This window comes from Pinus tabuliformis, chromosome 3_2, assembly GCF_031772625.1.
Source record: "Pinus tabuliformis cultivar Carrire ecotype Pingquan chromosome 3_2, CPIR1, whole genome shotgun sequence".
Classification (NCBI taxonomy): domain Eukaryota; kingdom Viridiplantae; phylum Streptophyta; class Pinopsida; order Pinales; family Pinaceae; genus Pinus; species Pinus tabuliformis.
The window spans coordinates 648,920,680-648,934,837 of record NC_142302.1 but is presented as its reverse complement, the minus strand read 5'-3'; positions in this window follow the sequence as shown (position 1 = coordinate 648,934,837).

The following is a 14,158-nucleotide window of genomic DNA, read 5'->3' as shown; positions in this document are numbered from 1 at the left end:
CTGCCAGCCTGTGCATGTCAGTGTGCTTCACTCCTTTCACAGGCTACCATTCCGGACTTAAGCTACTTGTTGGTTGAGAATATCCCTCAGTAAATTGACAATTCTAGAGGGGAACCAGCCTTCCCTCTAGAAATTGTGCAAATCTGATGGGTAGCCTGTTGGGCTAAGAAATTACGCAATGCAGCCAGACAAGCTTCCTTGAGAAAACTGTGCAATCTAGCCCAACACTACAGCTCAGCCCAGAAATTGTGCAATTCTGCTACTGACCCCAGAAATTGTGCAATCCCTCTGGGATAGCCAGCCCATCTACTCCCATAAATTGCGCAAATCCCTCTCCTAGTCTTGCAAGCTGTTGCATGTGCCTTCAGGTTGATCGGTTCCCTTCGGGACCCAACAAACTTGATTTGCATACATGGGCTTCTTTTCCTGAAATAGAAGAAATAAACATGCAAAAAATCATCCCTAGATTTTAGGGATCTATTTTTAGCAGCTAGAGGTTACATGCAAAGATCGTTTTAGAAAATTTCCTCCAAGTGTCACTTTTTCCTAGATTTGTGGCATGCATGTCATAAGCCTCAAACTTATTTATTTGATGCTTTAGATCTCATTCTTCACATCGATCTTGGAGCTCTGACATCCCACAAAACATCTAGGAGACTTTGGCACATCGAGCTCAACTATTTCCGGGTAAGTCCGCTTTACTTGACTTTTGCAACATTTCTGTTGCTTTTTGTGTTTTGGCTTGTGTGAGTATTGTCTGCTTGATTTCTGTGAATGCTTGCTAACATTTGCATGCATTTTAGCCTGTACAAGCATCGTTTCAATTTTCATTTGCATCTCAATGTTGTCGCATGCATGACACTATTTGGCACAGACGGTCGTTGATTCTGTGACTTGTTTCACACACATGCATGTTTTCCCGTATTCTGAATATTGCATTCATTGTTTGCATGGATGATCATTCAATCTTGCCTACACTCAGTTTCGCCATGCATTCAGACCTTCATATGTTTTCAGTCGCCCGTCGACGGGTCTGGGCAACCTTGGCTCGGACAACATTGTGAATTTATGAGAGGGAAAGCTCTACCTTCCTCCTAGAAAATGAGAAAATCTAGTTAGACACTTTCCCCTAGAATTTCTTTAAGCAATTCTGAGAGGCATTATCTGTTGGCCCAGAAAATTGCGCAATGTGGTCCTTAGGCTCGCATGACTTGCTGACTAAAATTGTGCATTGCACAATATCAGCACCTAGTAGGTCAGTTTAGATTGTAGATTACACAATTCCAACACTCAACTAGCCTCCCTATAGTCTAGAATGCCTTTTGTACAGTTCTGATAGTTAGTCTCCCACCCTCCCAGTGAAAATTGTGAATCCTTGCCTTCAGTCTCCCGGGTATGTTGCATGTCAGTCCTCAAGTTTTCTTTGGTTTCAACTGATAGATTGTTTGCCATGCATGTCGCATGTCTCCAAGTATAACATGTGTTCGTCTGTCTCTAAATAGTTTAGGATCTATGGCCTAAAAGAGAGCAAGGTAAAAGGACACTGACAAAAGCACAACTGCTGGAGCAGTTGAGTGAGTGTCTATGAGTTTTCCGATTTACGAAGACACCAAGCTGATTGTAGACAAAGACGTCAAGATGAAATGGTAGGATATCAATGATGCATTCACAGGAACATTTGAGGAAGATCTTGAATACTGCAAGGTTTATGTGAACATTCACAAGCCCAGCTTGTACCAGATTGCATGCAGGTATCCCACATTTCCATGCGTGGACATGATACATTGGATCATCTAGCACACTGATCCTGAGATGACGGTGTTAAGAAGTGTTAGCAGGAAAAAGATTGCTACATTGAGGGCACATGACTATCAACAGATGTACCACTTGCCGAAGCCAGTGATCACAATGGAGACACCCTTCAGCATACCTAGCAGCAATGCAAACTCCATGGATATCTTGAAGCGCTGGGTGAAGGAGTTAGCCAAGTTCAGGATGACACCCAACCATATTTACAAGACGAAGATACTACGGAAGGCATATCAGTACTTGGTCATCTTTGCATGCCGTTTTTATGGCCAAAAGAGCACGAATACATTCCCACAGAGTTGGGTGATTACGTTCGACCAACTGGCTATTGTAGGAAAAGCATGCAATTGGTCCAACATGTTGGCTCATAGGATGAAGGAACAGGTAATAGAAGCTTGAAAACCGCCCAAAGGTCAGCAAGTAGAAATGTACATGTCCGCATACATCTTGGATGTAATCTGTGCCCGTTAGAAATTCTCGGGTTTGAAATGGGCATGGACATTAGCGAAAACCTTTGTAAACACTTATTGCAAACTATTTTCTAAACCTAGCTTCCACAGAGTCATCACACAGTTGTTAGATCATGTTGTCACCCTGGTGTACAAGATGATATTTGAGCAGGATCCACCTTACATGTTAAAGGCAACAGTGGAGGCACTAAATGACATAGCGGATTGGTATGCCTCAGTTTTTTGCACCTTCATACATATGTACAGTGTGGAGAAGCCTCTGCATGTTTTACCAAAGTTTTTCATTGAAAAGCTCGTCATGCAAGAAGTTTTGCACCACATCTCGACAGGATTGTCAGCTAGACTTCATCAGAAGAAGAAGGCACCCTGGACAACTCTTCTATTGTGGATCGGGTTGTACGAGATATGAAATATCAAGCATGTGGACCGAGACAGTAGAGTTCAAAATATTTACTTTCGGAACAAGAAGCTTCAATCCATACGACCCACATTGCTTTGTGAAGGATCATTGCGTGAGAGTGAAATTTTGCTTGGATCCACGGGGTGTGTCATTGGGCTGAGGAAGACCCATGGAGATATTGTCACAGCTTCTCCGGGCCCAATGAACTAGCCGGTATAGATGTGGAATGGTTAAAGAAGCAACATCTAGGAGAGCACCACTAGCGGCAACAACAAAGGGTAACATACTTGCGCATGACAAAGGCAAGAGAGAGATTGTCAATAGCGCAGAGGTAGAACAAAGCTGCAAGTTTAGAGAAGACCCACTTGTGGAGAAACCATCTTAGGAAATAGAGGTAAAGAGGCGACAACACGACAAGAGGAATGCATAAAGGTAGAGAGATAAATAGAGGATGCAGGAAACATTGAAGGAGTTGCAAGAGTTGAAGGAGCAACTCCAGAAGGAATGAGAGCCATGTAGACAGGAGAAGGAAACGCAACAAGGAAAAACATAGCAGGGGGTGCAACATGCACAGATTGATGAAACTGCGCCCATACAGGTAGTAGACTCATCCGAGTAGCTGGCACAAAGCAGACAGCGTGAGCACTCATAAGAGCAAGACTTCACTCAAGAGATTGAATGAGTACTTGAGCAGATGGACATGGAGATGGAGCAGCCATAGTTAGAGCAAGACATCGACCTCATGACTTACCACCATGAGGTCCACCCACCGGCTTCACCGGATCCAAAAGCAGAGCAAGTCCCGAGTGACCAAGGAGATACTAAGATCCTTTGAGACAATTAGGAAGAAGAGATGCACAACATATCATTCGACGAGTCACAACATAGAGTTATGCAATCGCGCGGAGTGTCTACTCCATATGTCCACACATCTCCTACACAATTTCAGGAACGAGTGATCGTATCTGATGTGTGAAAGCATCCAGTAGCATTGGCTGATGCTACCATAGCATATGACGAAGCCACTAGCTCGAGTGTTTGCTTCTTGATAACAGAGAATGAACGAATGGATAAGGAGTTACAGACATCAAAGCTGGGAGTAGAACTGGTTACAACATCCACCTGAGCGGAGTTGAAGAAGATGATACTGGATGAAGTATTGTCCCTTGAGACAATCATCCAGATGTTGTATTCTAGATTGGGTACCACGCATAAGGCAATTTTCCATCTCAACGGTTGGCAACAACACTGTGCTAGGAGAGCACGTACCTTGTCAAACTTGCATACTGCTTTCGATTGCATGAAAACATGGACAATGAGATACGAGGGAGCCCCTTTACACTTGTCCAAGGTGATGAAATCCATGGCGGTTGAGTTGAAGGCATGCATCCGAAGTCAGATCCAGAACTATGAGGAACTCTTGCAACTCATCACTAGTTTGCAGGCTTCTCATGCATGGGTGGTCATTAGTAGCCAAGCAAGTGGAGTTAATGAGGAACAAGATCCACCATTCTTGATTTGTGGGAAACAAATATTCCTATTTTCTAGGGCGATACGAGTAGCTACCCTCTTATATAAATAATCATGTAAAAGAGCTCATTAGGATTCGATTTTTGTTTTCACCTAGGTAGCTATTGAGCTCAAGTACTTGGCACTGTTATTTTTTATTGTTTTGTGATGTATTAGACATTGATTCAATGATAATGAGAAGCTTCTTATTGGTTCATCACTGAGTTTGTTCTAGAGGGATCACGCTCTTAGGTTTGGTCCCAACCACAGTGGATTACGTCCCTCTTGTGTATTTGTATCTCCTTTTAGTTCAAAGTGCTTATTAGTTTCTTGCATTTCATTAGAGAATAATCCATCAAAAATCTGTGATTGCAACCTCTACCTCATCTTTCTCATGGGAGCATGAATAGAAGGATTTACAACCACAGTCCAAAAATATTATGTTTATGATTTTTTGGAAGCATATTTATGTTAGTCATCTTGTTTTTCATGTGCTTATTGTAGCTTAGGATATGATTTATTGATTATATTAGATTTTTTGCATAGATTAAATAACATTTTAATTCAACTCATCTTTTCCACTGCTAGTTGTTTCATTTTGTCAATGATAAATGGGTATATGCATGTGATGATTGAAGGGATTTTGGGATATGCGTGCAAGGGCACCTTCAACACCTCCATCTTGGACTTCCTCACCTTCTCTTATGAATCCCAAATTATGTCCTAAAATTTATGTTCATGAGATCATTTTCCTAGATCACTGAGAGTATCTCTCCTAGTGAAAAATTGGCATTCAAAAGGCTCTGAGCTTGGATAGGGGATTTTTCCACCCTTCACTCATCTACCTCAACCTCCATCCACCTTTCCATACCCTGAACCCATCATTTCCACCTCCTAAACCTTCTCGATAGCCTTCCTATAGCATTACAAGCCTTCATGTAGCAATATAGGGCACTTGTAGCAACCTCCTATAACACACCTGTAGTGGCCTATTTCTTCACCAATTTTGACCTTTATTGCAATTTGGACTTAGTGTGGAAGGATTTTTACCCCTAATTGTGACTCCATGATCAATGGAAACCCTTAGGCCACTCAAAAACTCTCATTTTCCTTCACTACAAAAAAGAATAGTGTTTGTTTCCCTATCACATATTTGGCACAAATAAAACATTGATTTATAGGCAAGTGTGAGCTAATTATATGATACATGGAATCTTGTAAGGAACTTCATTTTCTTTCTCACTTTCATCTTTAGGTCTTACTCTCTTTCGTGGCCATTTTCCTTTAGCTTTTTCATTTCTCTTCAAATCACGTTTAGGCTCAACTTTGCACTTCGATTGCTCATAACAATGCTTCAAGTTTTGGATGGCCTCCTCCAATGATCTAGGCTCATTGAACTCAATCCAGTATCTATATGCAAATGGAAATCCACTATGAAGCTTTGAAACTTGGCCTTCTCCTTTGTGAGGTAAGGCACATATCTCAACAACTCCAAAAATCTACTAGTATACTCCTCATATGTCATAGAACCCATCCGCAACTCATAGAACTCCTTAGCCCTGTCATCATAGTACCTCTGAGACATGTACTTATTCTCAAAGAGTATTTCAAACTTATGCAAAATCAAATCTTTCTCATGTATATATTTGACATTATTCACGTCTTCCCACCAAATATTCACTTTAGCTTTGAGACTGAAAGTGGTTATCTTTACTTTCACGTTTTTTGAATAATCATGCAATCAGAAGAATTTATTCATACCAAGAAACCATGTCTCTGCATCTTGTGATTTCTTCATGTATCCATCAAAGGAAGGTGGCTTTTCTTTCTTAAAATCATTTAAAAATTATCCCCTATCACTCCTCCTGTAAGGATGATAATGATGATGATCGTGATGCCTCTCAGAACCAAAACTAGAGTAATACTCTATCACCTCTCCTATCTGGAGTGTCCAACATCTTGCCATATCTGATCGTGTCAGATCTATCTAACTTGTGTCTACTAGGAGACCTGTTTCCATATGCCCCATTAGTTTTTTCCTCATGTCCATGACTGATTCAAAGTAGTCCCCGTTGCTGCAAATTTGATTAACTCTGTAGTAGTATCACATTCACCTCTGCTTGTTTCTCTTATGCGTGCGTGATTTTGTCATTTTTTGATTTGCAACTCCTTATTTATTTCTTCAGGCTTCTCAATGTGTTTTCGATGTCAGAAGAGTGCCCCACACCATACTACTCATATGATGCATATGGGGATTCTATGTAGTATACCACCTTGCTAGCCATCTGATCACTTTCCTGTAAGGAATATTATATTAGCTAAAATAAACATACCTTAGCATCATTAGAGTAGGATACCTTGTCTACAAGATCATAAAATCAACATGATGCATGTATAACATAACCATAATAACATATAGACATATATCAATTAAGTGCATCAATGCATAAACATCATTCTAGCTAGGGTCTAGTCATCAACGCAAATCTATATCAATAATACATGTTATGACCTCCTACATCACAAAAATCATTACTCCATTGTACACGCTACCTCATGCAACTATCAAAATGCATAAGCAATGCCTAATCAACTACACATACGCATAAACACATGTAGTCGAGCATAAGTGATCAATTATTGTAATCAAATAACAAAGATTGAAACCAAACATACAAGGGTGTAATCAAGCTGCATATAATCATACAACCAGTCATATACTCCTAAAGATGCATTCCATAAAACCTACATTAAGTTCCTCGTGATAACCTTGATCAACAAACATGCTCAACATGATACAATGCAACAAGCACATGGAACACAAGTGTAAGAGACACACATGCAACTAGCATGCATGCATGACCAACACATTCACCGCCCATCTAGTGCGAGGGGTGAAAAATTCTCTGATACCAACTTGTAGTATCATATATGACCCAAAGAGAGTGCAACCCACTCTGATACCAATCTATAACACCCCCTCCTCCAGGTCCACCCAAGCAAGCAACCAGTTGGGAAAAAATGTGACGAGAGAGATTACTATAAGGGATTCAATCTCCTTGGAGACCTTAAGAAAATGAAATCGACGAAACTCATCAAATAAACCCATCCACAACACCAACAACACCCTCAGGAGACATGTCAACTAATTAGACATCTTGTCCCTAGGTCCCACTAATGTTTTAATAATTTTAACCCAAAGTAGCTCTCATGCTATAGGAAATATTGCGACTAGAAATCCAAAGTCACTCTCATAAGCCTATGTTCCAACGACTGTGGACTTTTCTTAGCAGAACTGTGCTAGTGACCTTGAAATTTGAGCCACTTTTCTAACCTAGAATTGCAGCCTCTTCCCAAAACTTGTTACAACCTCCAGAATCAATCTAAGGCATGATGACAAGATAAACAAATCAAAAATAAACCTCAAGACTAAGCCTGAGCATCCCCAACTGGGACTGAAATTATGTCAAACACTTGGCATCAATGCAACCTACAGGTCTAGGATACAAGACATACCATAAATGACTAAAAGAATTCATGAAACATAACTAAAAGGATCACCTCCTTCTCCATTGAACTATCATACCATCAATTAGGTCTTGCATGCATCAATTTTAAAGTTACAAGTAAATACATGAAATAACCATGACATGAACCAGTCATTTAACCATGCTTATAACTAGCATAAAACCATATAAATATCAGAGATATGACAGTAATTAAATTCGCATATAAACAAGTGCAAAAGTAAGAGAACTTAGATTTCATTAGTCATAGACAACTCCGACCAGGTTCAGGACTTCCACGTACCACCTGATTGTAGACATGGTTAAACCAAATCTCCCTTTCAACCATTCACCACCATGCCATATTCCAAGCAAGAATGTGGAATCTCATAGAAAAAACAATCCAAGAACAACCAAGAGAATCCAGAGGTTAAACCACCTCCACCCTCATCAAACCGTGATCACACCAAAATCGATGCTTTGATAAAAACCGAACCGAACTTGGAATGCCATCCAGAATCCATCACTATCCTTAAGAAATTTTATCTCTCCTTGTCTCTGAGGCTTTACCGCAATCCAAACTAGATCACTAGGCTGTAAAATGAGACCAGTCTCTCAGGCTTTATTGCAATCCAAACCCATATCACTAGACTCTAAACTAAGACTTCTCCCTTAGGCTTTACCATGTATCCCACCATAATCGATTAAGGGATTCCTATGCCTTTGGGGATGAAACTTGAGACCACCTCCGCCTCAGATTCTGAAATCCATCTGGCAAACCAAAGCAAAAAAACCAAAATAAACATCCCAACACCATGGGATTTGGAAAAAGGAAAGGCTAGCCTTAAAAACACTATCATAACTTGGCAAAACCGTGCCACCAATAGCAAGAGAACCATACAACAACATGCAAAGCCATTCATGTCCAAACCAGCTAGGAAATCACACATGCAAAAGGTTATGTGCAAGTATTCCCACTGAAGCTTCCTGGTCCTGCTCTTCTTCCTTAATCCTTTCTCTCCTTCTTATCCCTTTGTGTGCTTTTCCTTCCTTGACCCAAAGATAGAGTGCTCCAAGAAACTCTAAGTGACCAAGAGTGAGAGAGAGAGATAATAATGAGAGAGTTCCAAACTTGAACTAACAAAAGGTTACCAACTAATCCTTAGAAGCCTTTTTATGAATGAGGCCTCTAATTTCTTCATTTTCCACTATTTTCCTTCAATTTCCTCCTCACATGCAACATGTGACCTTTTACCTTCCGTTTCTCCTAATTTCCTTTATTTTCATAAATAAATGTGCCAAAAATGAATTTTTTCCTTTTAATGCCTTTTCCTTAGCCATTTCCAATTTTCCTTAGCCAAAACACACATATAGTGATGCCCACTAGGATATATTTTCCCAACATTCAACTTGGAATAAGTGTCCCTTAATTGCGGTCTTATTTTTTCTTTATTAACTTTTATTACATGAAATTTTCACCAGGGATGTTACAGAACCCTCCCCTTGGGGAACACCGTCCTCAGTGTTAAACCACACCAAGACCTTAGCAAAACCATTGAAAAACAAGCATACTTCCTATTGAGCTTTATAACTTGTCTCGTTGTAGTATTTACAATGAAAGACATGCTCAAAGAAAAACATCATGACAACATGACAATATAACAACCATACAACTTATTGGATCTTTATAACTTAGCTCATGGTGGTATTTACATCCACAGACATATACATACACACATATACCAAAACATCAACAAAACATATGCCAACATAAACCAACATCGACCAAAACTACTTTGCCTCAATCGACAAACAATGAAATATACAGGGCCCACATATGATCTGCCATCTCCCGTGTAGCTTCTTCAGCCCCAAAGTGCTTCCGCTACCCTTTAACTTGCTCTATGGCTCTGTTCCTGAGCATGAGATTCTTTCGTTGCAATATGAACCGAGGCTCCGACTTGAACTCTACTTCTTGCTCCACCTGCATTACAGACCAATCAATAACATGATCAACATCCTTTATATACTTCTAAAGCAATGAAATATGGAAAATATCATGGAATTTCACTTATGGAGATGTGAGGAAATTGGCATTATATTTTGATTTGTTTTAATTAAAAATGGTGATGATGATTTTATTAGTATCAACTTATTTTCATATATGTGAAATCGATGTTTTTCATTATGAATTTTTATGATGATAATGTTATGATTTTGTCTTCTATATAGTATATGAGTTTGTTTTGATGGTTTTCCATTTGAAGAGGCTAACATCTAATATTGATACATAACTTCCATTTTTTCCAATCGGAGTTTTAAGTCTAAAATAAAGCCAATCATCAAGATAATTTTTCCTAAATAGATTTACAATTTTTTTTACTATGGATGGTGCCTATTTCTCTTAAATGTATTAATAAATGATGTAAATTTGAATTGAGATATTTTCTTAGTATTGATATATTTTATTTTAGAATTCTTATAGACTTCATTAACATATTGAAATTGATGAATATAATGGTATCTACATTTAAATGTCGAATTTTACTTTTGTACAAATTAATAGTTCAAAGAAATTGGAAGCAACCACAATAGCTAAAATGATATAAAAACCCCAAGCTAACATGTAAACTAAAACAGAGGTTAAATCTCGCACAAAAACATGTTAAATTGGAAGCTAAACCTACTAGTAAAGTGGAAGTTTGAAACTATAAAAGAATAAAAGATCAATGCGAAAGTCGAATGAAATAATTTGGTGCAAGTGTCAAAGTTATAGTGGAAAAAAAATCAAATGTTAATGTGTATGTTGTTGTGGAAGTAAAAATTGGTGCTAAATTAGAGGATATAGTGGAAGCAAAACTTGTTAAAATGGAGGTGATATCTAGTGTTAAAATTAAAGCAAACTTCTACAATAAATTAAAAGAAAGAACCAATATTAAACTGGAACTAAAGCTTCACATCAAAGAGAAAGAAAAATATGGCGATAAAGTGGAAGAAAAATTTGATGCTAAAGTGGAAGCTATATAGGAATAAAAACTTGGTGTTAAAATTGAATATATAGTAAAGAAAAACCTAGTGATAAAGAGGACATAATAGTAAAAAAAAATAAAAAATTAGAACGTTTCCCATCATGGTACATCTCTAAACCATATACTGTATTTGAGGTAATATTACTTGTTAAATATGTCGCCAAAATGAAAAAAAATAAAAATGTGACTATTATTAATACTATTTTATATTTCTTTTGTTTAAAAAAATATTCGCCTTGTAATTTTTTTAATAAAATAAAAACGAAAATAATAATTATGTAGTTTTAATTTATATTATAGAGAAAATTGAAAGGAAAAAAAAAAAGAATAAAGTGGACAAACAAGAATGTAATGTTTGTTGGTGGAGATTTCTTGGATGGAATAAGTTTGGAATGCATTGCTCGTTAGTTGACATTTCTTTGATGGACCAACTGCTTCAACTTTGCTGAGAACACAAAAAGAGCTTGTTGACCTTGTAACTACTTTAGCTCAGAGGCTATCATCATTGGGCTCAAATAGTCATGCTAGAATTCCAATGGGAGGATAAAGCTTCAACATATGGGGCTGGTTCATCGAGGGGCATAGTTCAGATGGGTAAATATATTATATACATAACATGCTAGAAGGAAAGCTAGATGTATTGATTGGGATGGCCTCAAAAAGTTCAACCAAGCACTCAGTACCTAGAAGGAACAAACTATGCATTGGGAAGTTGCAAAGATGAAAAAGGAGCGCTAGTCTCATGAGGGGGAGGCATAATTTTCGTGGAAAAATGAAAAGGAGGAACTATGGGCTGCAAAAATAAACAATGAACATATCATTAAAGATGAAAAGAGAAACTATTGGTTGCAGTTTCGGTAACAAAAGTAAACAATGAACCAATCATTAAATAGGAGGAGGAGGCATAGTTGGCATGGAAAAATGAACACGAGAAATTGGCTTATTCAATTGTAAATTATTTGAATTAATTTTTATTCTCATGGAAATGCACCATTGTATAGAGGTTTTTTCCTCTCATTACCGGGAACTCACACGAGCCCATATATAGGAAGAACTCACTCGGGTAGACAGGGAATCGTCTTCTCTTAGGACCCCCTCTCAAAAACTAAGGTCTTGACTGACTAGGTTGATTAGATATTTGACAAAGGTCATATGAGGGGTCGGTTCAACCAATCTATGAAAGCCATGGATCTTTACTGGAAAATGAAGTTTCTATTGGAGTGGAATCCATTGGACTATCATGAAACTCACATGGACATTCTCCACTCTTTGGAAAACCTACATAGGCACTTGAGGGATCTAGATCAGAGGATGTAGATGATTGAAAAACATCTCGACATTCCTCTATTGGTAGGAAAAACTTCAAAGGATCCAAAAGAACTGATCCAGGTTGCAGGCTTGGACTTGGATCCCTCGGCATGCTTATGATATGGTTATTGTTTTTTTATTTTCTTTGTTTTGTTACTCTTGTACAGGGCTAGTTAGTCCATTGTCTCAGTTTTAGTTTCGATATTTTCGTCACTTTTAGCTCTCATTTTTCTCTATACTCCATTAAAAGAGTCTATTTCTAGTTATGTTCCAATTTCCCATGTGAGAGTCTAACTTGAATTTTATAATCCTAAATGTAAATTCCAATTTTTACATTTAATAGAATCCACACCGCAAAAAAAATTAATAAAATGACCAAATCAAATAAAATTGAGGAAAATTATTATGAGTATGGAAATGCTTAATTAATTAAAATTAAATATTAAATGATATAATTAAGGAAAATATTATAACTAAAAGAAATCTTATTATGAAAAGTGGGCGGTAGGAGTGGAGTCTTCATGATCCGAAAGGAAATTCAAAAATTTCTTAATTCTTGGCTTTTTTAATCCATCAAAAAGATTGGCTGAAACATATGCTTTCTCGTGTGGTGTATCTTAGCCCAGGAAAATAATAAGATAGCTCTATCATTAAAGGAAAGGTAAAAATTGAAAGATATCATTTCTAGAATCAAGAAGGAAACGAATTGTTTCAATAAGATTTTCTTCTTCTATATTAAGAGAGATTTAAGAGAGGAGGAAAAAAGATAATATGAATGCGTGAGTTAGATTGGCACTTACAACTTTATTTAATGTTGATTTAATGTTGTTGTTTATTTAATGGTGCCTCCTTCAATTCTGTGGGGGCATGGTGCGTATACGGCCAATATGGCTTCAGTGAGCTTTGTGTAATTTAGCGTTTCCTAACTATTAAACTTAAGGACATTAATTTTTTTTCAATGGTTTTTATTTTTTTATATTATAATAATTTTATAAAAAGTATAAATGATTGTTTTTTTTTAATTATTGTGCTTTTTATTTTGATAATTATATACTTGGTAACTTTTATAATAAATTCATAAAGAAATTAATATTGGGTGGACTATTTGAATTAAGTTTTATGGTGCTGGAATATCATTATAATAACGATATTTACGCCGTAAGGCGTTCCCTCTGAGAAGAACTTTCCTCCTTGCCCTCGTGTCATCTCTCTGCTTCGTCCGTCCGATGAAGTGTTAGACGATACGAGTGTCTCCAGGCGTTGATTCAATAATCGAGTTTAGAGGTGTGGCCGTTGGTGTATGCGTTGGGCATGCATCTGATCACGCGTTTATGGTGGCTAACTCATCCAGCGGTAACTTCATCACCAGGTTCCAGATCAACGGACAATAGAACCGAAGGATGGTGAAAAGTCGAGCCAAGGCCACCTCCATTTCACGCCTCTGGGCCATCCAGGAAGACCTCTGGAAGAACCTTTATTTTTCAACGAAGGCCTCTGGAAGAACCTTTATTTTTCATACAAAGTGGCCTTCGTTGGACTTTCAGGCAGTGGTTTCAGGTAGAACCGAAGGCTGCACAGGTCGGGCGAAGAGGCGGAGAGATGAGGGGCCGAGGCCGGGCAATGGCACACAGCGCAGGATCTGATAAAATGGCTTCAAGTAAAAGACGCGTTGAAAAGACGCGAGGAGGCGCCTCGGCTTGGTCCGTGGAGCCATCAATATCAAGAAACACCCCTTGATTTCAAGAACATTAATTGGGCGAAACCCTGCTTTTCTCTACACATATTCAATGTTTGCAGTTGCAGTTTCCTGTGCACACCATAAATACACAATTCCACTGCCATCCTCCATTTTATTCAAATGCCATATCTGAGATTATCAAGCAATATTTGATTTAAAAATCATGTTACTGCACAAAGAGAAACTAGACTCTGCCCCTTTCAGATGGCCTAGGGTCTGTAAGTCAGTGCAGACAGAAGAAGAATCAAGGGGTCATGTGCCTGCAAGCGCCCACAGTGCTTTAACTTTGCCTCCCTGGATTTCCACTAGAAGTTCATCAGCATCCCCCAAAGAAATTGGGGGCTATTTCAGTTGGAATCTCTCTCATTTAAACAGAGAATCGATTGAAG